The sequence below is a fragment of the Lissotriton vulgaris genome, chromosome 1_1 (genome assembly GCF_964263255.1).
Source record: "Lissotriton vulgaris chromosome 1_1, aLisVul1.2, whole genome shotgun sequence".
NCBI classification, from domain to species: Eukaryota; Metazoa; Chordata; class Amphibia; order Caudata; family Salamandridae; genus Lissotriton; species Lissotriton vulgaris.
Window position 1 is genome coordinate 1557339981 of NC_141685.1, and position 26063 is coordinate 1557366043.

General features: G+C 43.3%; 1 protein-coding gene across 2 annotated transcripts in view; it reads left to right on the top strand.

The window, feature by feature from the left end:
* The first annotated feature begins 13955 nt into the window (after nucleotides 1-13955).
* FRS2 (fibroblast growth factor receptor substrate 2) overlaps nucleotides 13956-26063 on the top strand; it is a 320399-nt gene continuing 308291 nt past the window's right edge. The window contains exon 1 of one of the 2 annotated variants that reach the window (XM_086918017.1): nucleotides 13956-14173. The gene's annotated coding sequence lies outside the window, so the exon portion shown is untranslated. Of the gene's footprint in view, nucleotides 14174-14276; nucleotides 14493-26063 lie in introns of those variants that run through there. The other variant, XM_086918018.1, reaches the window with a different exon arrangement.

Genomic DNA, 26063 nt, shown 5'->3' on the forward strand with positions numbered 1-26063 from the left:
TAATTGAAGCGACCCGCAACGATGAGGTCCTCCAACTAGCAGTGAACGCCCTACAGGCCAACGACTGGAGAGCTCTTCAAGAGTCACTGAGCAAAAGGACACCACAGGCAAGAAACGCTCTAGAAGCACTACTAAGAGTACGGGAAGAACTGTCCGTGGATAACCAAGGGTGCTTATTGAGAGGGCCCCGAATCGTGATGCCAACGAGCCTAACACAACAAGCCATCGAACTCACTCATCGTGGGCACCAAGGCATGGTAAAAACTAAGAGCAGACTTTGTGCGAAAGTATGGTTCCCAGACATGGACACCAGAATAGAACGAACTGTCAAAGAATCCCAATGGTGCCAAGCGGCAGGACAACCCGACTGCCCACCCCTGGTCATCACCGAAGACAACCCGCGAGGACCCGGGAGCGCGTGAGCGCAGATTTCGGACACCTGCCGGATGGGAGACATATGCTCGTCATCATCGATGATTTCACTTAGTATCCAGAAGTGGAAATCGATACAACGCTCGCAGCCAAAGAGGTCATAGCAAAATTTGAGAAAGCCATCGCCACCCACGGCATCTTCCAGTGGGTTAAGACCGACAACGGACCTCCCTTCCAGGGACAAGAGTTCGCAGACTATCTCGCTGAATGGGGGATCCAACACCGAAAAGTGACGCCCCAATGGCCTCAAGCCAACGGAGAAGTCGAGAGATTTATGCGCACTCTAAATAAAGTCATCCGGATTGCCCATGTGGAAGGAGCCCCATTAGAGAAGGCGATCTACTCATTTCTCAGGGAATACCGGCTCACGCCACATCGCACCACGGAAGCCGCCCCCGGCCCGTCAGCAATGGGAAAGATAGTTAGTCCGAGGCACAATCCCCAATCATCATACCTGGACTCCAAGTAGCACAACGCAGGGAGAACACTGTTCAACCGAAGGAAGTCCAATGATTACGCCAGCTTCCGACGGAGGGCCAAGGAACCGTCCATCAATGATAGAGACCAAGTCTATGTGAAGGACAGATATCCGGGGAGTAAGTTCAGACTCCCATTTGAGCCACGGCCTTGGACAGTCACGCGCCGCACTGGCACCATGGTGACGGCCCAGCGAGGAGGAGAGACCGTCACACGCAACGTCTCATTCTTCAAGAAGGCATCCAGTCCAACAGAGGATCACCCCTACCAAGGATCCAGTCAAGACTCGCCCAACCGGCCAGAAGAGAACTATAGTCCACTTGGAGGTGAGAGTAGCACCAGGAGTGAAATCTCAGCAGCGAGTCCCGTTGCCGCTGAAACGCCAAGAACCACCAGTCCTCAACCACCCACGGGAGCCCGGTCCGCTGGAATCCAACATCAAGAAACCCCCAAGAGAGTATTGTTCCGGGGAGAAGCAGCAGGCTATGGGCTAAGAAGAAATACAGCCCCGCCTTCACAACTGGCAGACTTTGCCGTGGGCTGAGTACAGACTTTCAAGCCACGAGACTGGTAACCGGCCGGATGGCCCCCATCATTCTTTATCTATGATGTGTTACCTATTGACTGTGAGGTACCTGTTTGTGTTTTGTTCAATTAAAGGTTGAAAGGAATGTAATGTCGCGATACTGCATGTTAGCAGTCTAGTGAATCGCGCACATAGTTGTGCGCATACGCGGTGTCGTACGGACGCCACGTACGAGATAAATAAAGGAGGCGTAGCCCCGAGAGTTAGTCCGGTACCACACGGAGCATCTAACTGCTGTCCGGGTCCATTATTGCCACGGCGCCAAGTACACGCGTGCACGCACCAGTTAGAGGCCCGACAGGAGGAGGGGGGTTGATTGGTGCGGGACCCAGGAGGAGGCCCTCTTTGAAGCCAGAGGGGCAACAGTACTGTTCCATAGGTTTTGGGGGAAGTGGTTTAATTTACTGCCACCGTGATGGGAGCTGTACTGTACGCATCATGCCCTTATCTCTGTTCCTATGAGTTTATATACGGACTGGAGACGGAGGACCCGACCTACGCGAACTGTTGATAGTACTCTGCAATTTATATTGAATGCGCTGCACCCATTGATTTCTATCTGTTGTAAAATATCAAATAAAGTTGATTATCCCCAAAAAAAAAATATGGCGGCCACGATGTTGATATATCTACAGTCTACTGTTTCATTGACGAGTAGTCGTGCCTTAATAGTCCATCTTTCATCTACGGCCCATGACGTACACTTCCGGGCATTAGGCACTGCCTGAACCCGCCCTATCCGTACGTTTAAATTGGTGAAGATAACGGCAATCCTGTCACTCACCAGCCCACGGCGTGCATCGCTGAGAGACGTCGGTGGCGATTTTGTAGACAACATTCTCTGTCTCCAGGTAAGCCATAGTAATCATGGAACCTGGACAGTATGTCGTGCATATAATTTAGCAACTCCTGAACATCTTATGTGGGTCTGGAGCACTTTTATAGGCACCACCTTCTAAAGTAATCGTATTCAAGGGATTCCTAAATATAATGCTCTTTGATTCAATATAAAGGGAGTATGTATATTTTATGTTGCCACATAGTGATGCACACGTTTTTACTCTTCTACTGATAGGAAATGTTTTGCCACTTTTTGCCCTTGAGAAACTGAAGTCTTTCGTCACCGTATCTCGGGGTTGATCCCAGGCGTCAGCCGGAAGCCAGTCGGGCAAGGTCAATGCCATTTAATGATTTTATTAGAGGTATACCACCTGCATTGTAACTGACAGTGTTTTTTTCTTGCTTTTCTTCTCTTATTCTTCTTGCAGTTAATCATTAACTTACAGAGAGTTACGGGCAATTTTCCTTTTTATTGTGTATAACGTCCGGAATCTCCAGAGGGTCTCCAGTCCATCACGGACCAATAAATTTTCCTTATATTTGGCAAAGGTAAGACTTTCAAAAGGCATCACGATTTTATAGCACGATAGAAAGGTCTATAATTAATTGGGGTCCCTTTGACCTCCACTGCTTGGACTAGGTTTTCATCATTCACTTGAAGTTAGAACCATCATTCTAGATCCTGCAAGTATTTGCTCACTGTTATTATTGCTAACATGAGACAGAAGAATGACTAGAAAGCTCATGAGATCTAGACTGCAGCATTTTACCCTCATCGTTATGAATAAACTTGATACAGCATCACCTGTTCTCTCTTTCCAATACTTTCAGGAAACCGATTCATCGTACTGTTCCAGTAAGCGTCTGGTCCAAACACTTTAGTGACTTGATCTACCGATTGGTTAAGGTAAAACCCAATTGCATATATTTCCGGGCGTTAAGTCATACACTTTGAGCATTTAGAATTTTGGGTTTTTCATGGTTCTTTTAGTCATTCAGATAGTTGTCTTTACCACACTGGCAAGATCAGGGTCTATTTCTTTTTCTGTTCGGTTAATACAACTTTGTCCTGCACAGCATGAACTTGTTTTAAAATAAGGTGTTGGGAGTAGTTTTTCAAGCGTCTTTTAATCTTTTCATAATTTTATCTTCACTGTGCACTCGATCTCTTCTTCTTTTTCTCATATCTTTCTCCGTAATCTATGGAGAATTTTTGTTATTTTGATGTGACACATTTTTTAAATGTTTGTTGTCTTAATTATGTATTCTGAGTATAAGTAGGACCTCGGCCCTCAAGACCAGTATCAATTTGTACTTATTGTCTTTCAAAGATCATATTCTTAGAACCATCATGGCTACCTGATGAAGGCGTTGAGCCGAAACGTGCGTAGACATGAATTATGATAGCCATGACCATATCTGTTCATTGCTTCTTTTTGTCTAATTTAAGCTTTTTCATTGTTATAGGTCATCTACTGCTGGCACACTTATCCAAGTCCTATATCAACAATATCATGTTTTGATATATGTACAAAGAACGTAGGTCTTGTATGAATGGATATGTGTGTATGATTAGCCTTTCAAACAATCCATAGGAACAATTTATCCATATTGTATAGGCCATTTATTAACAAACAGAGATTGCCATAACATGATTAAATATTGTATACTTTTGATTTTTGTGTTTATATAATTGTGAAAATACATTAAAAAAATACCACTAGAGGGAGGAGCTACGACACCAACTAAGATGGCCGCATAGTCTCCCGGCTCCGCTGTCCTCCGTCCTGCGCTTCACTATCCTGTTGACAATCCTGCTTACCTGAACCGGATCCGTGTGGGTGATCCGTCCCACACTCCAGTGGTGCAATCCTGGAGTTTTTCCGCCGTCGTGGAGCGAAGATACGTCGAAGAACGTACTGAGGCCTAACCTACCTGGGAAGCCGGGATCTCTAGTGCTGGCCCTGCCGGGTCCGAGATGAACAACAACGGGCTGCTGCATGCGGTTGGGCCCGGTCTCTGGTCCACTCGAACTTTTTCTTGATTGTTTTGCTACCATCAGCTGCCTGGTGTCCTATAACGTGTGAGGCGATGAGTGACGCAAGGTAATGTCTTGTGAGGGTCCCTGACCGGGGATCCGGCATCCATAACGCCGAGCCCCCCGGATCGGCGCCTCACCGCGTACCACTGCTCGCTGACCGCCGTTCCCTCCTAGCTTATTCCTGCTCCGTTTCACTTTACCCCGGAGAAGGCGCCTCTCCGTTGGGTTCACTATGCCTGAGGACAGAATAAGTTTAAAGGAGCGGGTTCGATCTGGCCCGTCTTTGTTAACGGTGATGGAGGCACTTATGGTGCTTCAGGGCACTATCAAAGCTCGGACTCGAGCCTTGTTGTCTGCGATGGATGAAGTCACAGGCTCGAGACCGGACCCTGACTTGACGCTTGCGACCCGGCAGCCAGCCCACTTTGCAATGGACGCTTCGGAGGTGTATTTAGACCCGGCGGTGGAAACAGTGTTTGCCCCCATTGTGACGGATTTGCCAGACTGGAGTGTGCCTGGACACCCAATTAAACTGTTGAAACCTTCGATCCGGCACCCTTCGGAACATTTATACGTCCCCACTGTGGTGTCCTCCGCTTTGTACTGTATGCTGTTTTGGGCTTTGTCGATCCCCCTCCTCCACCGGTCGTTCAAGATGGCGGATGAGACGAAGCTTGGCCTCGGAGATGGGGAGGGGCGATGGTGGTACCAGCAATCTACATCTATGCGCTCCTGTTCTGTCGACTTATGGGACATTGTGTGTAAGGGGCTTCCCTTACTTACCGACTTCAGTACATTTGATCGTAGGGGTCAGGGTTGAGATCCTTGTCTGGGTTTATCGATGTGAAATTATGGTTGACGGGATTGCTTCACTGTCCTAACGGATTCCGGGGCAGGGTTGGCTAGGTCGGGGGAAGGAGACCGGGAGTCCGTAGTATTATGCCCTCCTCCGATTTCCCCTTTCGATTGGGGCTTTCTTACTTTTCTCTCTTTCCCTTTCTTCTATATTTCAGGCTTTGGTTGCTGGGCGACAGGCACGCTGCATGGGGGGTGGCCGTAGTCATTTGCAGGGGTGCAGGGTGGGGGGGTGTGGGGGTGGGTATTTCGTTTTTGTCTTTGTTCTATGGCCTCTTTTTCTTCTTCTCTTCTCTTGCCTTCCTTTCCTTTCTTTTCCGGGTTAGTGTAGTGGGTTCGGCTTTCTCTACATCCTCATCTCTACACCTGTGCCTAGACCTCTCCGGGGCCTGGGTGCCGGGGGGCGGACAACATGGACGGTGTGGATATTAATAATGTGCTGTTTATCCTGATGTTGCATGTCTAAACGCCGTTGATTGCTAGGGTAGCGAACTTGGTATGGACGCATCATTTTCCTGTTCGCCCCCATTCCCATGGTCTGAGACACTATATGATACCTGATCCTTTCTATTTTATATTGAAAATGAAAACCTCCTATCCTGTTACGCATCGAACTGCACTCGCAACCACTGTATTTGGTAATCTGAGCTACTATGATCCCCAGGGACAATTGCTTTGAAACTGACTATGAAACTATACTGAACTGCTTAGCGGCCAGCCCTGGGGGTTGTAGGCCCGGTTTTGTATATGTGTGCAAATGTTAAATAAAGGTTTTAAAAAAAAAATACCACTAAATTTATAAAAGTAATAAAAACATGTAATTTTGCAATAATTTTCTCTCTTCCATTACTGGTCTTTTAGTATGTCCATTTATGTTCAGGTTCACTTGGTTATCCATTTCCTAAATAATTTATTCACATATAGTTACACTCCCTAATTTAGGAAATTAATTTAGGGGTACCCCTTTTTGCTGCATATATATCGCCCCAATGTAGGTCTTCTACTATGTCTCAGAGCTATACGACTGTATCTCCCCCTCTATAATTGCTTTAGCAGGTCGAGTGGGGGGGATAACAGAATACCGCGGTTCTCTGTCCACCACCTACAAATGTTCACATGCTCCTAGGAGCAGCCTTTAGCCTGGAAAACTACAACCTCCAACCCCATGCATCTATCCATGGTTTTTGTCCACCTCCCATTAACGGCAGGGACACCACCTTCCAGTGCTGGGCGATGTTGCACTTGGCCAACGTTAGTCCGAGAAAAGTGTTGTTTATATTGGGTTCCCTCCTATCTCCTCCATGCTATGCAGGAGGACCAGTTTGGGTTTGACAGGATTGTGGCCCTGTTATGGATATGCTTTAGTATTCAAGTAATTTTAGCATGTTGTAGGAAGATCAGTACAAAGGCTGGAGTGATGTTTCCAGCAAGGCACCAACACGGGTAGTATATGCTCAGCATAATACATACCATCTAATGCTAAGTGGAGACCCAGGATTAGAACCAGCAGTTGAAATATCAACTAGAGGAGGGAATGTAGGAGAAGAAATTAAATATGAAGAGATTACGCTACAGCAGACAGCAGTAGAAAACAATATAAAAGTATATGTGGTGAAAGAACAGGGCAGGACTAAAATCCGCGCAGGTGCCAGAGAGGTGAAGAGTTCAATAGAAAATATAGTGCATGATCAGCAAGACCCTGTGTTAGTAAGCTTGAAGAAATGTATGGTCTCAAGGGTAGGGTGTTAAAATATTGATTACAAAAATATAGCTGACATAAATATAGTTGTAAAAATATCGTTTACATAAATATCGACTCCCTGTACTTAAACAGGTAAGTACATAAATATCGACTCCAAAATATCGTTGTAATTAATATAGATGTAAAAAATATCGACTTTTTAAAATTACATTAAATAATAAATAAATATAAGTACTATTAACAAAATACATTACATTACTTTTATTGTTTAACTATTTAAAACAAATTTACTACACTTTTAATTATAAACTTAATAAATGTGGACATATACATATATTTAACACATTACTTTATATAACAAAAATAATACATACATATAATTAAAATATACAATATATTACTAATTAAAACATTTGATAGCGTAGGAGTAAAAATTACTATTCCCACTCCAGTGGGTGCAACAGTAGGGAAAGCGTTGGATAGCGTAGGGGTAAAAATTACTATTCCCACTCCAGTGGGTGCAACAGTAGGGAAAGCGTTGGATAGCGTAGGGGTAAAAATTACTATTCCCACTCCAGGGGGTGCAACAGTGGGGAAAGCGTTGGATAGCGTAGGGGTAAAAATTACTATTCCCACTCCAGGGGGTGCAACAGTAGGGAAAGCGTTGGATAGCGTAGGGGTAAAAACTACTATTCCCACTCCAGGGGGTGCAACAGTAGGGAAAGCGTTGGATAGCGTAGAAGTAAAAATTACTATTCCCACTCCAGAGGGTGCAACAGTAGGGAAAGCGTTGGATAGCGTAGGGGTAATAATTACTATTCCCACTCCAGGGGGTGCAACAGTAGGGAAAGCGTTGGATAGCGTAGGGGTAAAAATTACTAAATGTATTTAATTATTTATAAAATAACAATTATTATTATTTTTTTTAATCATTAATTAAATAATTAATCAATTAAATTGTAATTAATTTACTACATTTTCACTAAAAAATTCCTGTACACACACCTAAAATTAATTAATAAATTAACATAATTAATTACATAATATTAATCAATTAACTAATTGAAATTAATTAACTATTATTTATTACACTATTTATATTCATTTAAAACATTAATTAATCTATTATTTCATTATATTTAAATTACTTCCCACCCTACTCCCCTATAAACCCACAACCCGCTACAGAATTATTAATACTAAATTCAACATAAAATACATTATTAACTAATAAAATACTACTAAAAATACTACTTTATCTACAAATACTCATTAAAAACACTAAATTACTTATAATTATTTAAAAAACGATATTATTGTAAACTATGTTTTTGTAAACGATATTTATTACAACTATATTAATGTTAACGATATTACTTACCTGTCTGTCGATATTATGGTCAGACTATATTTTTGTCATCGATATTTCTTCCTGTAGATATTTTTGCAGCGATATTTAGGTAAGTCGATATTTTTGCGACGATATTCCCATTCTGTACCGTCTCAAGTACCTGCACGTATTCTGTTGTCCCAGTAATTTAAAAACATGATTCAAGAATAGGAGCAGGACGTTGAATTAGCCAAAAGTACACAGAATCTGATAAGAAGTCTTGGAAGCAGAATGGTAAAACACACATGCAAATACACATACATTCAAAAGAACTAAATACATGGTCTATTGAGCATTGTTAGAATTACAATGTAGAATGTATAGGAAATAGGTTAAGAGGTTAGGAATACAGGTGAAAGATGTTTTCTGTAATCAATATGTAACTGCTAGGTAACTTATTATTTGACCTTGTGTAGCAAGTGTTGTTCATATTGCTATATAAGTGGCTGCTTGTGAAGCACATACTGAGACCAGCTGTTTAACTGTCTGGAGATAGCTACTCTCCCTGCTGAAACAGCTCTGTTTTCCTTGCCAAGAGGAGTCTTGTCTTTTGTCTTTAAGTTACCCTACAACACTAGGCGAATTACGTCTTTAAAGATCTTGGCTGCAGAGGAGATGTCAAAGCTTAGTCACTTCTATCAGAAAAGTCCTGGTTGGTTGTACTTCAAACACTACTAGTGGGACTGCAGCACTAATTGTGCCGGCTACATAAGTCGCCTTTCAAACATGTCTCAGGTCTGCCACTGTAGCGTCTATGTGTGCAGGTTTACTTCCACTTTGACTTGACATTTAAAACTACTTGCCAAGCTTTAAACACCCCTTTTATTGCACATAAGTAACCCATACGGTATGCCCTAAGTAACCCTAAAGGCAGGGTGCTATGTAAGTAAAAGGTAGGACATGTACCTTCATGTTTTGCGTGTCCTGGTAGTGATATACAGCCTATTTTGGTTTTCACTACTATGAGGCCTACTCCCCTCATAGGCTAGGATTGGTAATTCCTAAACACACTTTTAATCTGTAATTCCTGATTAGAGAGGAGTAGCTTTTTGATGTTTCATATGCTTGCAATCCTCCTTACTAGTGAAGTTGGATTTAACATTACTGTTTTAGAAGTGCCACTTTTCAAAAGTGGAACTTTCTCTACACTTACTTCTTTATTTGCCTGGCAGCCTGTCTCCAGTACACATCTGGGGTGGGAGGCTGCTACACTTTGGGAATTCTCTTTAGACAATCACAACACAGGAAGGATAGGTGGGTGTGTAAGTCCCCATCTGCATACATCTCCATTCAGATGGCCTTGCCTGGGCAGGATGGAAGGGAGGGGCTAATATTTCACTTAAATAGGCTGTGTCCTGTTTCCACACAAAGGACTGATTACCCCCCCCCCCCCCGACAGCCTGGCAGGCAGGACTGATTTGTGCACTTCACAGAGTTGCTTTGAAGTCAACCCCACATCAAAGGCATTTTTTGGTATACGTACTGGGTCTCTGACCCCCTAAAATCAGACACTACTGAACTTGGAACTGAAGCTCTTCCAGAAGAACTGCTGTGCTGCTTAAAGGACTCAACTAGACTGCTGATCTGGAAGGCTTGCTTTTCTGTGTGTTGCCCTGTTGCCTACTGCTCTGACTGTGCTGAAGGAGAGCTGGACCCTGCCTTCACTCCAAGTGATCTCCATGGGCTTGTTGGCCTGCTTCCTGTTGCTTGAGATGCAGAGATGTCAAAGTCTCTACTCCTACTCCTCTGCCTGGACCACTGGAAGTGCACCAGATACTTGCAACACATATTAGGATGCATCTCCTGTCAGCATATAGGAGAAATGGCATAGCAACCCTGTTGCTGGAGTAAATTTGGCGCACCAACATCGGAACCAGAGCTTTGCTTCCAGAGATTGACACATCGGGCGGCGTATTGCCGCTGCTGCAGCTTGTTGAGATTGATGTATCCCCTCGACTGTGTGGCAGAATCTGGTGCATCGCTCAACTCCTCTCGACTCTGGTACTCATCTTCGAAACAGAAGTATCTCACTGTTTGTGACCTGTAAAGTTACTTTGTTAACCAGGGCCTGTGCAGGTCCTGTAGCTGGCTGGTGGTCCATCGCGGTTGGCCCAAACTTGGACTTTGCCCCAGTCCAGTGTGACCTGAAGTATCCTTTTTAGCACTACTTGCTTCTAAGCACTCTACTTCATGTATTCCTTTAGAAATCAATATGGGGTCACAAGCAGGTCAAGGCTAGGGTAATTATGGGGAATACACCCTTAGAGCAGACCAAGCACTTTACCTATTTGGGTGTTTCATTTAGCGACACACTTAACTGGTCTCATCAGATCGAGCTCCTGTCCCTGAAACATCAACAGTTGGGTGGAGCTTTGATCAAAGAACATAAAAGCTCTTTTACCAAACCCATGTCCCCGCTGATGAAGATCTATGGTGGGAAGGTTTTGTCAGCAGTGTTATATGGTGCAGAGTTATGGGGAGGTAGCAACCTGGACTCCTTGAAACTTGCCCAAAACAAATTCCTAAGGATGGCAATTGGTCTGCCACAATCGACACCTTTAATTCCCCTACTATATGATCTGGGGTGCCACTCGGTGGTCGACTGTGCTCGATTTCGACCGATTTCTTTTTGGCGGCGTCTGTGGACTACCCCTGACCTACACTACTATGCTGAAGCCTGTCTGGAGATAAAAAAACTCTCCGGGAGCCCTAAAAATAGGATGGTTCAGAGATCTTATGGCTACTCTTCTATCTTTGGGCCTCCCTGAGTTGTGGCTGTCGCCTGAGACAGCCACATTTCCATCTAAAAGTGAGCTCAAGAAGTGTTATTGGGCCTGGGTGATGCTCAATACCTTTTCAAAAACAAGCCCAAGTAGTCTTACAGGTTTATTTTTGGTGCATAAAGATCTACCCAGGTTAGAGAATTACTGGGAGATCATTACCAAACCCCTAGACCGAAAACTTTTTTTTCAATTCAGATGTGGCACACTACCTATTGGGGACTTCACCACTAAGTGGGGAAAAGCTAGTCAGGGGTTTTGTGCAAAAGGTCAAGGGTCCGGGGAAAGTTTATCTCACATTTTGTTTGTGTGCCCCCAATACTCTGCCCCCAGATCTAAGTGGCTCAAACCAGTCTGTAGCCAACTAGGCACACGTTCGTCAGCCGAGGCCCTGAGACTGTTAAAAACTAATCTGGATCCGATCATTGTGGTGGGGGTAGCCAAGTTCCTAGGCTGGGCCTGGATTATTAGAAGTAGGTGTATTAATCTAAATTAGCTGAGACTGTTTTGTTTTATCTTATATTACTGTGGTAATCAGTATCTGTATCTTTTTTAAACTTTTGTATTCTTCTGCAAGAAGTTATTCGATGCCAATGATTTAATACTGATTTTATTTATGTTATTGTGTCTTTTTGTATTTATGTCTTTTATGATGAATTAATCGAATAAAGACTTCTTGACTGACTGTATTCCTTTAGAAATCAATATCTCAACCTCTATACATTGGATTGTTGTAGTTTTGGTCTTGTGTTTTTTATATGTGTGATTTATTTATATACTGCTTCCTGGAAGTGGAATGCAACCTGTCTGTCCCTCTGTGCAGCAGGTTGAATATCCTCACTGATGTGTAGTTGGACCCACACTTCCTTCAGTTTTCCTAGTATGTGAAATAGTGTGGGGATGCCCAGACGTGGGTCCTGGGCTCACTGTGCCACTGGAATCAAGGTATCCTGCTGAAGAGGGGTGAAACCCCGAAATCGGTTCTAGGATGCTTATTTCCAGTCCAGGGAGGACCTGGCTTGGCAGTTCGGGCTGGACTGTTCCCATGAGGCACAGGGTCAAGACTGATGTGCATATGGCCAGGTCTAAACTGGGGTGGCAAGGTGAGCAAAAGAATTATGAATTTAACCCAGATCTCTTGACTGGGGGTGAATGTTTTGATTTGTTCTGCATTCCGTCCATCAAATGTGTGTCTTTTGCTTTCTTGCCCTAAGTGCGCCAGGTATGCCCAGATGTGGGTCCTGGGCTCACTGTGCCACTGGAATCAAGCTATCCTGGCTAGAGAGGGGTGAAATCCCGTAACCTGTCCTAGGATGCTTATTTCTGGTCCGGGGAGGACCTGGCTTGGCAGTTCGGGCTCGACTGTTCCCATGAGGCACAGGGTCAAGACTGATTTGCATATGGCCAGGTCTAAACTGGAGTGGCATGGTGAGCAAAATAATGATGGATTTAACCCTGATCTCTTGACTGGGGGTGAATGTTTTGATTTGTTCTGCATTCCGTCTATCAATTGTGTGCCTTTTACTCCACTATATGCAACAGCACTTTATTGCACTATACTCTGCACCACTCTACTCTACGCCACTGCACTCTATTCAGCACCACTGCTCTGTACACCAATGCACTCTACGAGACTACACTGCAACACTACACTCTATGCCACCCTACTCTGCACTTCTGCCTTCTATGCCAATGCACTCTATGCCACTTAATTCTACTCTATGCCACTCTACTCTATGCCACTCTACTCTACGCCACTGCACTCTACTATGCAACACTAATCTACGCCACTGCATTCTACAATGCTGCACTTTATGTCACTGTCCTCGGCAACACTCTATGCCAATGCACTCTGTCGGGGTTTGGGATGTGAAGCGCAGCGCATCAATTAATGAGTACTATGCCAGCATTGACAGTCGGCGCTAATAATTAACTCGACGGACACACAGCAGTACTGGTCTGTGCCGGAAGTCCCGAGCGACTCCGGAACCTTTATTTATGCTCTCTGGCCAAGCCTGGCCAGAGAGTGATGCATATTAAGAAGGTGCTTCCGGAGCTTCGCCTCCTGAGGCTATCAACTAGACCGCTAAACACTCTATGCCAATCTACCCTACTCTACACTACTATATTGTATGCCACTCTATGCAACTCTGCTCTATGCCACAATACACAGCACTCTAAGGCACTCCACTATTCACCATTCCACACTAAGATACTCCACACCACTCTCCTCTTCATCATTAACTTTTAGCAATGTGTAAAACGTGACAAAAACACGTGCAAATGCAATAGCTCTTGCATAGGCAAAACCTATTGGCTTTTGCCAACGCTGGTTTTAAACTGTATCTCAATTGTACTCCTTGCTGATTGGTTTGGAACAGCACTGGTGTGCAGCTTATCTGCTACCTACTCTCGATGCGAGTTTGTAATCACTAATGTATCCCTACTGTCCTCTTTTGGCAATAGTTCCCTTGTAATGCACTCTGGGCCACGTTCGCGCAATATAAAATCATAAATAAATTGAAACAGTCCTCCTTTGTCCCGTGATTACGACAGTGATGACAAACGGGATCAAAACTACACCAGGACTCTCAGCCAATCAAGGAGATGCAACCGTGAACTATTTAGAGTTGGGAAACTCTGGTGACGTATAATTGTTTATTGGAATACTTCTCTTCCGATTGGCTGAGGGAGGTCAGCTCGTGTGTTCATTTGCTATTTGGCCCTCGCGTACCCATCATTGTCTAAGAGTAGCTGTGGGAGCTCTTGCTAATTCTTTGATTGGCTGTCAGATTTCGAGAGCAGAACTGTGAGCTAGGATTGGGCGAGAGAACGTAAGCTCGCCGTTCATTGGATGTGAGAATGTATCTGCCCCTGGCATAGTATCTAGCTGCTGCACGCGTCCGTCTTTCACCAGTGGGCGGGTTTATGGATTCTGAGTGCCGAGATGTTGAGTTTGTTACTGAGCGATTCCGAGTTCCACCAACTTCTGGCCCAGTGAATCTGTAAGAGGGGCCCCAGAGCCCAGGTCCGAAGCCAGCTTTAATTTCTACGAATGGGACCCGAGCTGGTGAGTAAGGTAACGTGGGCGGGCTTTGGCTTGGTTGAACTCAACTGCGCTAGATCTTCTGGTGCACCACCCGGGCTGTACCTTCGTCAAGCTCGCGTCATGTGCTTACCTCCTTACAGTTGTTCAGTCCTCCGCCCGGTCCCAGGCTCTCTCCCGCTCGGAGACCCGCGGCACCCTCCGGCCGCCCACGGGAGCCATGTTTACAAAATTACTGGTGCGGCCCAGGTCATACGAGTAGCTTCAACGACCCCGATCCGTGTACGGCCCTTGCTTCGATACTGCAAGGGAATGAGTGCAAGAAACAACCCCTTGAAATCGGGTGTGTATATGTTTCCATGGGTGTACCAGTAGTGCAAAACTCACTAAGTGCAATGGTAGATTGTTTGAGCACACGTAGATAGGGATAGATATATATTTTTCTGTGTCTAAATAATGTACACACTAAAAACTAGGATTCCGTAAATGTATTAAAGCAGCCTTTCCTGTGTAGATTGGCAAAGTTTTCCATTTTCGGGTGTCAAGCAAAAGTCACTCTTTTTGCAGTTATACTTGGTCGTGGTTGCGTTGCAGAAAGCATGCACCGTGATCGGCTAGTCTAAGAGATGCTATTTAAAACTATTGATGTTTTTAAAGAAATCTGCGTTGACAGTAGTAAGTAAACCGTGCTAGCCCACCTATTTCCTTGTATTTATTTTTACCTAGGAATTCACAAACATCCTCCTGTCTTTTTAGCTACCATGTGCAAATTAACAGCCCTATCATCCATATCGTTTTTACTAGACCTGACCAATTTTCTATATAAAAAGTTTGCAACTTTATATAGCAAATGTTTAAAAAGAATCAGTAGGAAAAAGATGCAAAACTTAATTTTATACTCTACACATTTCACTTATGAAAGCACGTACTTTTGCAACTTGATGACCGTGTTCCAAAGGTAATACTCTAACATGAACTTAATAAACCTTTTTATTCCCGATGTCCATTGGCGATGTAATATGGTTATTAATAGGATCGGATTGACTGCATTTAGTAAATTCAGGTGTTTGTATAGAAGCCGGTAAAATTAAATTCGCCTCCCCATATAGGTACATGTAATTTATTGAAGACTCTACATTTGGACGCTTTGGTGACTACGTTTCACACCCTCATGTTTGAGTGGAGTTGCGAACTTTCCATTACCTGAATATAAATGAAAGTACTTTCTTGTCTTGTGAACACTGGAAAGTTGAATGAGACCAAGGGAAATGCAGTAAGTTATTAAGGGGTCACATCGTTTGTTCTAGTTGGTAAGCTGGTATTGCAGCGCTGGTCTATTAGTGCCAAAACCTTCAACTTTGTCATTAGAGCACATCTACCAATCGTCCCGACCCCGAGAAGAATAATGGTAGCTGGTATTACTTCATTGTTTTTTCATTTTATTCTTGTTAGCACTGTCTGGGCATAGGGCACACCTCATTAGTACTGGCTCAACACCTAAATAAAACAATAAGCAACAGAAAGGTGACCAGTCAACCTTTCCAAAGTGTTTTCCACTGCGCTGCAACACACCACTGCGTTTTTAGTAACTTTTGACTGTTTGGACTAGAAACAACTTTTCTGTTAACTTGTGCAGATTATGCATCTGATGATAGATTGTGTCCAATGCGGCAAACCCATAATTGTGTCAAAAATGCCACAGCTGCATAATTTCATGATTCCAGTTGCCCTGTATAAGATTTTTTAATAAGACAGACACACAGATAGGAAAGAGCTCCCCTTCTTCCTGATATGATGGTCTTGTAATAAGTAAATGAGAATCCTAACTTTAATGATGTGGCATTGTAGAATTATCAATTTTGGTATGAAGTTCTTTGTGAAACTGACTTGAATGTTGGTGTATATCTTTATTCCAATGTCCCATCATTGTTTGGGCTATGAAATGCACCAAGGATACCTAGCATTTTTTTTTACTTTTAAAAGGAATAAGTAGCTTGTTTGGAAATATGATATGACTTTTATACCTGAAGTTCTTATTTTTTTTAAATTTTTTTTTTGCTGTCCATGAAAGCGGGTTTGCTGTCTTGTGGCAACAGCTGGAGACTCCTTTTTGTTGGTACCTCTTTGAATATGATGCCCCTGCATATCCTACCAGCCCAGAGCACTGCTAGGGAACAAAGAAGTGACCAAAATCTGTTTAGCGGCTCGTTCGGAACCACAGTCTACATACTGGTGCCTTTCTCCTGCTTGGCATGTCTATGCTGTCCTCTCAAACACAACCCCTGTGGCCTTAATCTTTGTCCTTCTCTGGTAGCTTGATGGAGTTGAGTGAGACCCTGCTCAGAAAGTGTATTGTTTCTCCTAGAATCCAAGGATCCGTGCTCTGGAATTCAGATATTCATTTCATGTGTGGCACACATTTTGATTTTGTCTTTCTATCAGTGACCCGTTGGACTTTTCCTCCAGAGCCATTTCCTTGTATTGCTTGGACTTAGTGAGAAGGTTTGTAGCACCAGCAGAGAGAGACATCACACCAGGCCTTTGAAATTTGCTGTTAAATCTGAGGTAGAGAACAAGCCTAGGACACAGACAAACCTTGCGGTTATACTGTGAAGGGAGGAAAAGTTGATGGACGTCCCACTGAAGGGAAGCAGTAGCTTGAACAAAGGGACAGAAGCAGGGTACTCTTGTCGTAGGCCTGTGTTGAGAATGACTTAGGGACGTGATCATGTAGCTAGCTGTGAGAAAGCTGAAGGTCCAAAAAATGCTTGTAACATTTTAAATACCATATCTGTTTGAGCCTGCACTTCCCCCATACCCTGTATGATTTATCGGGAACCATATTCTCATACTTCAAATCCAAGAGGAGTAGAACAGTAACTGTAGTGTCTCGCTTCTTTAACCTGTTCACCCTGATTAACAAATGGTGTGAACAATCAGTCTATGCACATAGCTCTGGAGATGTTTGTTAAAGACTTTTGCAGAGAACTGCATAACTCCTTTTGGTTATTTTAGAGCGCTTTTTGGTTATTTTAGAGCGCTGATAGCAGGACGATAAATACAGTTTAATATATGGAAGGGGAATTTAGGATCCTGTCTTGGAGGGTAGTGAACCATGAGCCTGATCTGGATTACAGTTTAGTTTTAAAAGTTCCCAGAACCACTTGTAGTTTGGTTCAGATCTTAGCTTAAGGGCTCCAGAGTCTCTGTCCTTGTACTCCAAATGATCTGCTTCTGTATTTCATTCTTTTGAGGTATAATTGGTTAATCAGATGGGCAGACACTGATTGAGTAAATGTCTCTAGTTGGACCATGGTGAGGCGCACAGCTTTGGTAGCTGTGCCGGCCATTGCACTTAAATTTAACCCTAGCATATGTGGAGAGCCAATGCAGTAACTTAATGGTTGGTTTGATGTAGTCCCGCTACAAACCTGAAACCAAAAAGAATCACCATATTCTTTAATGTTGTTGAGTAAAATATGGTACCAGGGCATGGCGGTGAGTCGGGTATTTTGAATTTGGATCCGACTCGCAGATCACTACACTCTTGTCTTTTCACCATACAAGTACAACAAGCATTTGGTGGGCTATTTATGGTTTTCATGGTGGCTGGGTTTAAAAGTTATGGTTAACATAACTGGTAAATTTCATGTGTGCACAGTTTTTCATGATCTTAACAGCACTGTATTTGTTTCTGAATGCAATTTTAGATTTTTTAAAGCAAATTTAAAATGTACTTCTGCTGTTCCTTTATGTTTATATATAGATAAATATAACCTAGTGTGTTTGCTATTGCAGTGCAGCTGTTTCATTGCATTATACTATATTGTAGCAGACAATGTCCAGTTTATCTATGTACATGCATGCATGGATTTGTGAGCAAATCAAAACTAATTAGCTTGTTCAGTCTGTCTGGGCGTAATGTTAGCTCACTTGCGCCACAGTTGTTTGAATCCCCTGCCATTCCTGCCCATATAGTTTTGTCATTGGTGTGGCTGTCGGTGGTGGCGAGAATGAGACCAATAATTATTGTAAATTACCTCCAAGCCAAAAGCAACACAAACCCAGGGGAAGCACTCACTGCATAAAATACTTTCAATAATGGTTATCCACGTGAACTTTGCAGTGTGAACCTGCAGTCTGTAAATGAAACATGGCAGACTCGTTGTATACTGCATGTGTGCAGAACTCCCGGAATTAAGAACTAAAATGTGTGCATCCTCTTCCGGTCTCCTCCTTAGCTTCTCGCAACAACCAACCAACAGTAAATGGAACATACAAAGTGGGTGGAGCTCACTTCCCAAATTCAGCCTAATGGTGCCTTAATCTACCTCAACTCTTCCACCTTGCCCTGTCCGTAGCTGTTTAGAAACTATGTGTTGCAAGCCTTTTTGTAGAGTTGCATGTATTATGGGACGTCACTGCTTAGAACTCTGCATTCAGTTTGCCCCGGAAGACCATAAGATAGTCATACAGAACACAAACAAATGCTGCTAGCAACTTAGGCAGGCAGTTTTTTTATGTCCTGCTGAGCTACATTGCAGCTGCAATTCAAAGAGTGTCCCTATAGTACGGAATATGGCCCTCTGGTCTTGTAACATCTATTTGTTCTTACAAGGCCATTTACTTTACATGTTAGCTATTCTACAAGTGTAGGCACATTGTCTGAACTCCAGTATCTCAGTATGCATACCATTCCTGTGGTGAGTGCGACTGATAGCCATCGACAGAAGTGACAGAAAATATATTGGTCATATCTGAGGCATCATGAGGTAGTGCCACGTGTGCAATTTTTCAGTAGAAGTCTAGATGTGAGCAGGGCTATGAGATGTGAATCAAATCACAGCCAGGTTGTGTACATCTATAGCAGTAGGAAACCCCAGTCACTTTGACTATGGTTATGTTATTCAGATTTGTAGGGCGCCTTATTATCATCCATGAGGGTATGCTGGCCTTGAGCAGGTGTGAGTATAGGAATTCTTACAGACTAGTGGGACTACACGAAAATCCAGATCTTCAGCTTCTCGTGAAAATCAAGAAGTGGGGAGGGGGCTCTTACGTATAAACGCAGGTTGTCCATGCTTTAGGAGCGATTTTGGAGAAGACTCTACTGCCAGGCCTGGTTTTCCATATGCTTGGGATTTGTTCCAGTAGTAATCAGAATGAGTGGAGGTGTCTGGAAGGTCTGTCAAATCAAATGCAATTGTTGAAGTATGCTGGGCCAGTGTTATGTAGTGCTTTGAATGTGTGAGTGAGGAGTTTGAATTGTGCTCGTTTGTGGATGGACAACCAGTGGAGCTCTTTCAGGTGGGGTGTGATGTAAGTGCGACTGGGAGGTTGAGAGTGATTCTGGGCCCAGAGTTCTGAATCATCTACAGGTTTTTGGTCAGTATTTTTTGTTGATCCCGGCCTAGACTGTGTTCCCATAGCCCAGCTTGCTTGTGACCAGGATGTGTGAGATGATTTTCTGGGTGCTGATTAGGAGCCATTTGAAAAGCTTATTCAGCATCTTCAGGGTATGAAAGCATTTGGTGATGAGGTTATTGACTTAGGCGGTCATGTTGAGGTTTGCTGGTGATTATGATCCTGAGGTTCTTGTTGTGGGTGGAGGTGGTGGTGGGTGCAGGTCCTACCTCTTTCGGCCATCAGATGGAGTCCCACATTGATGTGCTCTTCCTGAAGATCATGATTTTCGTCTTGTCTGTGTTCAGTTTTAGACGGTTGATCTTCATCTAGTGGGCGATTTCAGTCATGCACGCTTTGAACTTGATCCGGATACTGGGCATCTTGTCTGTGAGAGAGAGTGAGTTGCATGTCAGTGTTGTAGGAGTGGGCGTTGATATTGTGAGAGCGTATGATGCTGGCTAAAGGGATTATATATGCTTTGAATAGGTTTAGGCTCAGGAAGGATCCATGTGGAACTCCTCAGATGAGGTCATCGGTGTCCGAGGTGTATAATGCCAGGCTGACTGACTGGATCCTTTCAGTCAGGAAGGGGCAGCTCCACTGGAGTCATCAGTTTAAACAATGTCCAGTACCAGTTTTGGAATATTTTGTAATAACCTGAATTTTCGTTGGGCTTCCCTGATTTCCAAGTCATGCGAGTCATTAATTTTAAATTTGAAAGGAAACTGTTAGAATATATGAATGGAATGGTGCTGTGGGGTAGAACGTGAGCTTGGAATGAGACTATTGGGGGGCTTGTTGGGGGGGGGGCAGATTCTAAACAACAACTGTTGGCCAGGAGCAGTGTTTATTCAGGGAGCTAGGTGGCACAACTCTTGACCACTTGAAGTAACTTATGGTAAATAAAGAGTTTACCTCTACACACCCGGTGTTTGTCTCTTCTTAATGATGACAATGAGGATGGGATCAAGAGCGGCGTCTGCATAAGAGGTGGTCATTGTTAATTTCTAATGACTTGCAGTTACTGGTCCCCACTTCAATATTGGATGCTTTGGCAGACAAGTTTCCACTAATACCGCTGTACTAGACCGTGTGTGTCGGTGTAGAGAATGTGCAAAGGTATGCAGCGATTTGAAAGTGAATCATCGCTGCATGTATGTAACCTGAGGTCTGCCTGTCGGTTAATCGGTATGCCTTGTGCCAAGCTTGGGGATCCCTAAGGAGAAGGAGTCGGGATATGGCCTTCTAACGTGACGCAGCAGGCATATTTGTGTGGTGTGCCATTTGGAAGGACCGACCTTAAGTTCAGACAAGCTGCATTCGTTGTTTCTGGGCAACGAGAGAGGAGTTGCTGTTGCCGAAGTTCAGTTCTGCATTCATTGTTTTTTTTATTTTTTATATATCTTTTTTATTAAGACGAGGCATCAAAAATAAAGGCATAGTACAGAGGAGACACTCTCCCATATCGCACCACATCTTATCGGAGAGGGAAGGGTGGGGGGGGGGGGGGGGAACAGGGTACATGTGTATTAAGCAATCACGGGGAGGCGGGAGTATCAAAGGTAGAATCAACAGGTGGCACACAAATTTCCCCCCTGTATTGGTTTCACAACCCCCACACTGATGTCCACTTAAGAGGACGGCACCTCGCCAAGTATACAGTCTTTTCACGAAACATACACCAATCCATATTCTCTTTCCATCCCTCAAGGGTGGGTGTCCGCTTGGATCCCCACTTCTGAGCTATATTCCTTTTCGCTATCATATCACCCAGTGTTGCCCATTTAGTCTGCGCTGAGTTAAGATCAGTAGGCTCCCAAATATTAAAGAGGCATCTTCTCGCCTCCGGCAACACAGTCACCCCCAAGACCTCTTCCATAGTGTCATGTAACCGACTCTGCTATATAATGACATTCCCAAAGGATATGGAGGAATGTACCCACAAGACCACACCCCCGTCTGCACAAATCTGTATCAGACAGCCCCTTCCGAACCAGCCGGGCCCTGTGACACAAACCCTGTGTAGTATTTTTAACTGAACAATTCTCAATCGTGCTGGGATCGCAACTTCCTACGGTGAGGACACAGCCGATTGCCAGTCCTCATTATCTAATTCAGTGCCATCTTGCAACCATTTATCCCTCAATTCTACAAGGAGATCCGCCCTATGATTAATCAACTTCTTTTAGGTCAGTGAAATAGTCTTCTCGGGCAAATGACCATCTAAAATTCTATCTTATAAGAGGTGATGCCTCAGGTAGGCCTGACCTGCGCATAGCGAAAATACTCAGTTCTCCTCAATTCAAATTCAGCCTGTAGTTCTTCAAATGTTTTAATCCTCCCCTTGACCCAAATGTCGCCAATGGTTGAAATCCCAATCAAGTCCCACTTATTAAAACCTCTTGTGTTCCAAAGCTTGCCCAACTTTTCCGAGTCAAACAGTGGGGTAGCATGTGTTAATCGGTCCCTCCATCCCAAAGAGCTAGTGGCATCACGCCAGATCCGCACCGCATGTTTAGTCGGCCCCGTCTAGCACCCCGCTGACTTAGCGTAAAGTGCCCTATTATATTTGCCTCCAGGAAGAAGCCACCTATCCATCGCGTATCCAGGATCAGAAGCAGGCCCATAAGTACAGAGGTTAATGGCTGCCAGCTGAGAGGCCCAATAGTATCGCTTGATATCAGGGAGGGCAACACCTCCGTCATACCACAGGAGCAGCCTTTCTTGTTCACGTCTAATATTGGTTTGGGAATGTGCTGTGTCTGTGTTTGCAATTGGCACATTTTGCTGTTCAGAATTTTATTTCAGGAAGTGTTGTAATGCTTACTGTTACATGTTGAACTTGATTCTCAGAAATTTGTACTTAGTTTTTTATTTATTTTTTTCCCACTCATGTTGGTATTTTAGTTGTTACTTATTTAGAGTGAGTTCTTTGGGGAATGTGGCTAGCATACAACTGTTCCAATCGTGGGGTAATGCAAGCCGCATTGGAATCTGGCACCAGGAAGTGATCCGCAGAAGTGTATGTGGCTGAGAAAGGTGCTATGATCCCGGGTTGGCCTCATATCTCCGAGTTTGGTTGACCCACCTGTGTATTCCGTGAGTGATGGGCAAAATGTGTCCAACACGAGTAACATGGAGTATGCAAAGTTGAAAGAAGAATTTTACTAGTGTGTTTGGGAACCAGTTAGGCAAAATGAAATGTTTTGAGCATAACATTGTTGTGTGAGAATGCTATACCTTTGAGGCAGAAATTAAGAAATGTGAATTGAAATGATGGAATTACATTTTAAGGGCATTCTGTGTGATTTATGCTAGGAAGATATTATTGAACCTATCGAGAGCTCAGACTGGGTATCGCTGGTTGTTATTTCACTTAAAGCCAGTGGGGATTTAAGACTGTGTGCGGACCCAAGATGTCTTAATGAGGCCATTTAAGTGGATGCATTTCCATTAGCGAATCTGTTGGAATTAGTGTCATCCATCAGAGAGACTTCAGTATTTACAACAATTGATTTGGCCTGCTCATATCACCAAATTCTGTTGATTATGGCTCAAGGCATTGCAGAGCATTCATAACTGCAATGGAATGTTTCAGTAAAAGAGAATTCCATTTGGTTTGTCAGGCGCCTCTGCTGTCTTTCAGAGAGCTATGTCTAGGATCCTACGAGGGATAGCATGAGCAAAAGTATTTCAGGGTGACCTCTTGATATTTGAGAAGAACAAAGATGAGCATGATGGGAACTTGAGAAAAGTGTTAAATACCCTTATGCACAAAGGTCTAATTATAAAAGAAGAGAAATGTGATTTTTGGAAACAGCAGGTGGCATACCAGGGGCATTTTATATTGGAGAAAGGTATACGTCCTAAAGTCAGCCATGTAGAAGCCATTGTCAGTGCTTCGGAACCCAAATGTAAGGAATAGTTAATGTCCTATCTAGGGCTGACTGAATTTTATTCTCGATTCACGGAGAAGTATACAGTCATTGTTAAAGAAAAATTTGGCATTTTGTTGGGGTCAGAAACAAAATGAGTTTAATGCAATCAGGAATGAGGTATTATGTACTGCTTGTTTGAAATCATTTGTGATGGGGCGTATTGCATAATATGAGTGAAAGGCAGTGGATACAGTGAAGATTCAGTGCTATCACAAAGAAAGGATACTACTGAGTGGGTGGTTTCATATGCATCTCGTATTTTGATAATAGCAAAGGAATTACTCCGTAATAGAAAAAAAGTTATTGGCTGCCACATGGGCTGTGGAATGATGTATGTGTGGGCGAGTGAATTAAACATCTGTACAGAACAAAAGCCGTTGGTAAACATTCTAAAACCAGGAAGTAGGGAAAAAAACTCAGGCCACAGTTAGCATGCTTAGTTTCAAAATTGCAGCTGTACCATCATGATATTGTATATGTTCCAGGCAAGGACAATTGTATTACTGATGGGTTGTCACGTTTACCAATGGAAACATGCAATGGTTGTGAGATGGAGGAAAGGGGTTTTGATGCAGCATTCACTTATGAAGATGTAATGTCTGGCAGGGGTATAGAGGTGGAAAATGGTCTGAAGTTGTCTGAGGTGAAATTGATGCAGGCGATAAAAAAAGATCTAGTACTGTTGGCCATAAAAAATTATATTTCTTAAAAGGATAGCCTTTGGAGCTTCAATTACAAGATGATTGTAATACATTCTGAGAAGAGAAAGATGAATCCTGCATACATTTCTTAAAAGGATAGCCATTGGAGCGTCAATTACAAGATGATTGTAATACATTCTGAGAAGAGAAAGATTAATCATCTGTGCAGTGATATTATTTAGAGGAGATTAAATTGCATCTCATATTGGGATACGAGAGAGTATTGTCAAGTTGGTACATGAAAGCCATTGAGGGATTTCGAGCATGAGCAGAAAAATATAAAAAACATTTTGGTGGCCAGGTCTGGGTGGTATGGTAGATCAATGGGTGAGGGAGTGTAGTGCGTGTAGGTCATCCGTTTAGGTGGTTAAACCTGTGGTTGTACCTTTACAAATTGCAGAATTACCAGATGGACAATGGCGGAAATTGGCTATTGATTTATTGTTGCCTTTTTACTACGTTACTGTCCAAGGAGGCATAAGTGATTGGGCTCCTTGAATACTATTCCAAATAGCTGGAGGTACTCATGGTTGGCAATGTTACTTCAGAGGTAATTATTGACTAACTGGAGGATGTTTTTTCTAAAGAAGGTTTTCCGGAAATATTGGTTTCAGATAACTGGGTGTGCCTTGTGTCTAATAAGATGCAGTCTTTTAAAAAAAAAAATGTGTGGCATTAACCATGTGAGGATGTCTGAGTGCTTTAATAGTCATCAAGGAGGCTATTCAATTGGCGTTAAAGTCTGGGTTACCTTGGAACAAAGCACTCCAAAGTATGTTATCATTGTACAAGATAGACCACCATTCAGTAACTGGTGGAGTACCGTTTGAAGTGTTAAGTGGGCGAACACCTTCCCCCAAACTTGTACCGTGGTGGTTGAGGGATAAAAAGGATGAAAGGGCAAGATCGGAGGTTGCCATCCAGACGAGAAAAAAGTGTTAAGTAGTCAGGTACAGGTTAGGGACATGCGTAACAACAGTAGGAGGATTCCTGGTATATCTGTTGGTCAGTATGTGCGTGCGAGGGAACCGGAAGAAAAGTATCTCATTGGTCTGATCCATTGAGGATTGTGAAGGCTTTTGAGGTAATGTCAAACTTGAGGATGGAAGAGTGTGGAATTTTTGCCATGTGAGTTTGTGTAGTGTTGTTGTTACTAGGAGTGGAAAAAAAGTATGGAGCTGATGGGGAGAGATGTGGTGTCCTCCATTGGAGAGGCTACAGTTTTAACAGAAGCACCCACTGATACAAGTCCAAACCTTCCTAGGATGGTGTCATAGCCCTATATAACAGTTTATTTAATTCAACACCTGATTCAGCGTGTCTGTACTTGATGTGGAAGGAATTTGCTACAGTCTCAAAAAAGTAGACTGACACGCTGAGAGTCTAAGAAGCAACTTTTCAATTGTAGCATGACAACCCTTTTTATGTAGTGTGTGGTGCCCTTCACTGTATAGTCATCCTTTTATGTTGTGTTCAAATGATCTCCGTACCATGTAAAATTATAAAATTACAACAGACGTGAATTAACTGGCAGGATGAGCATGTAAATTCAGTCGGCAACATAGCAATCGTTGAATTCCCCTCATATTTAACTTCTTGTTTTAGTTGTGTGGTTTTGGGGAATCGTAAAATAAAAAATCACATGAGCGAGGAGGACAGTTGGAGGTAAGCTCTGTGCGGTAGTGGTTGGGGTATGGGGGTGGGTTCATCAACGGAATGGAGTTGGGGCAAAGTATGGTTTCTAGGCCAAATGGTAGTAGTGTCTACTTCCCATGTCAGTTCATACTTTAGTTGACCATTTTATAAATGGCTCTGATACCACATAGAGAGACCTCAGCACTTTAATGAAAATTTGTTTAAATTACATCG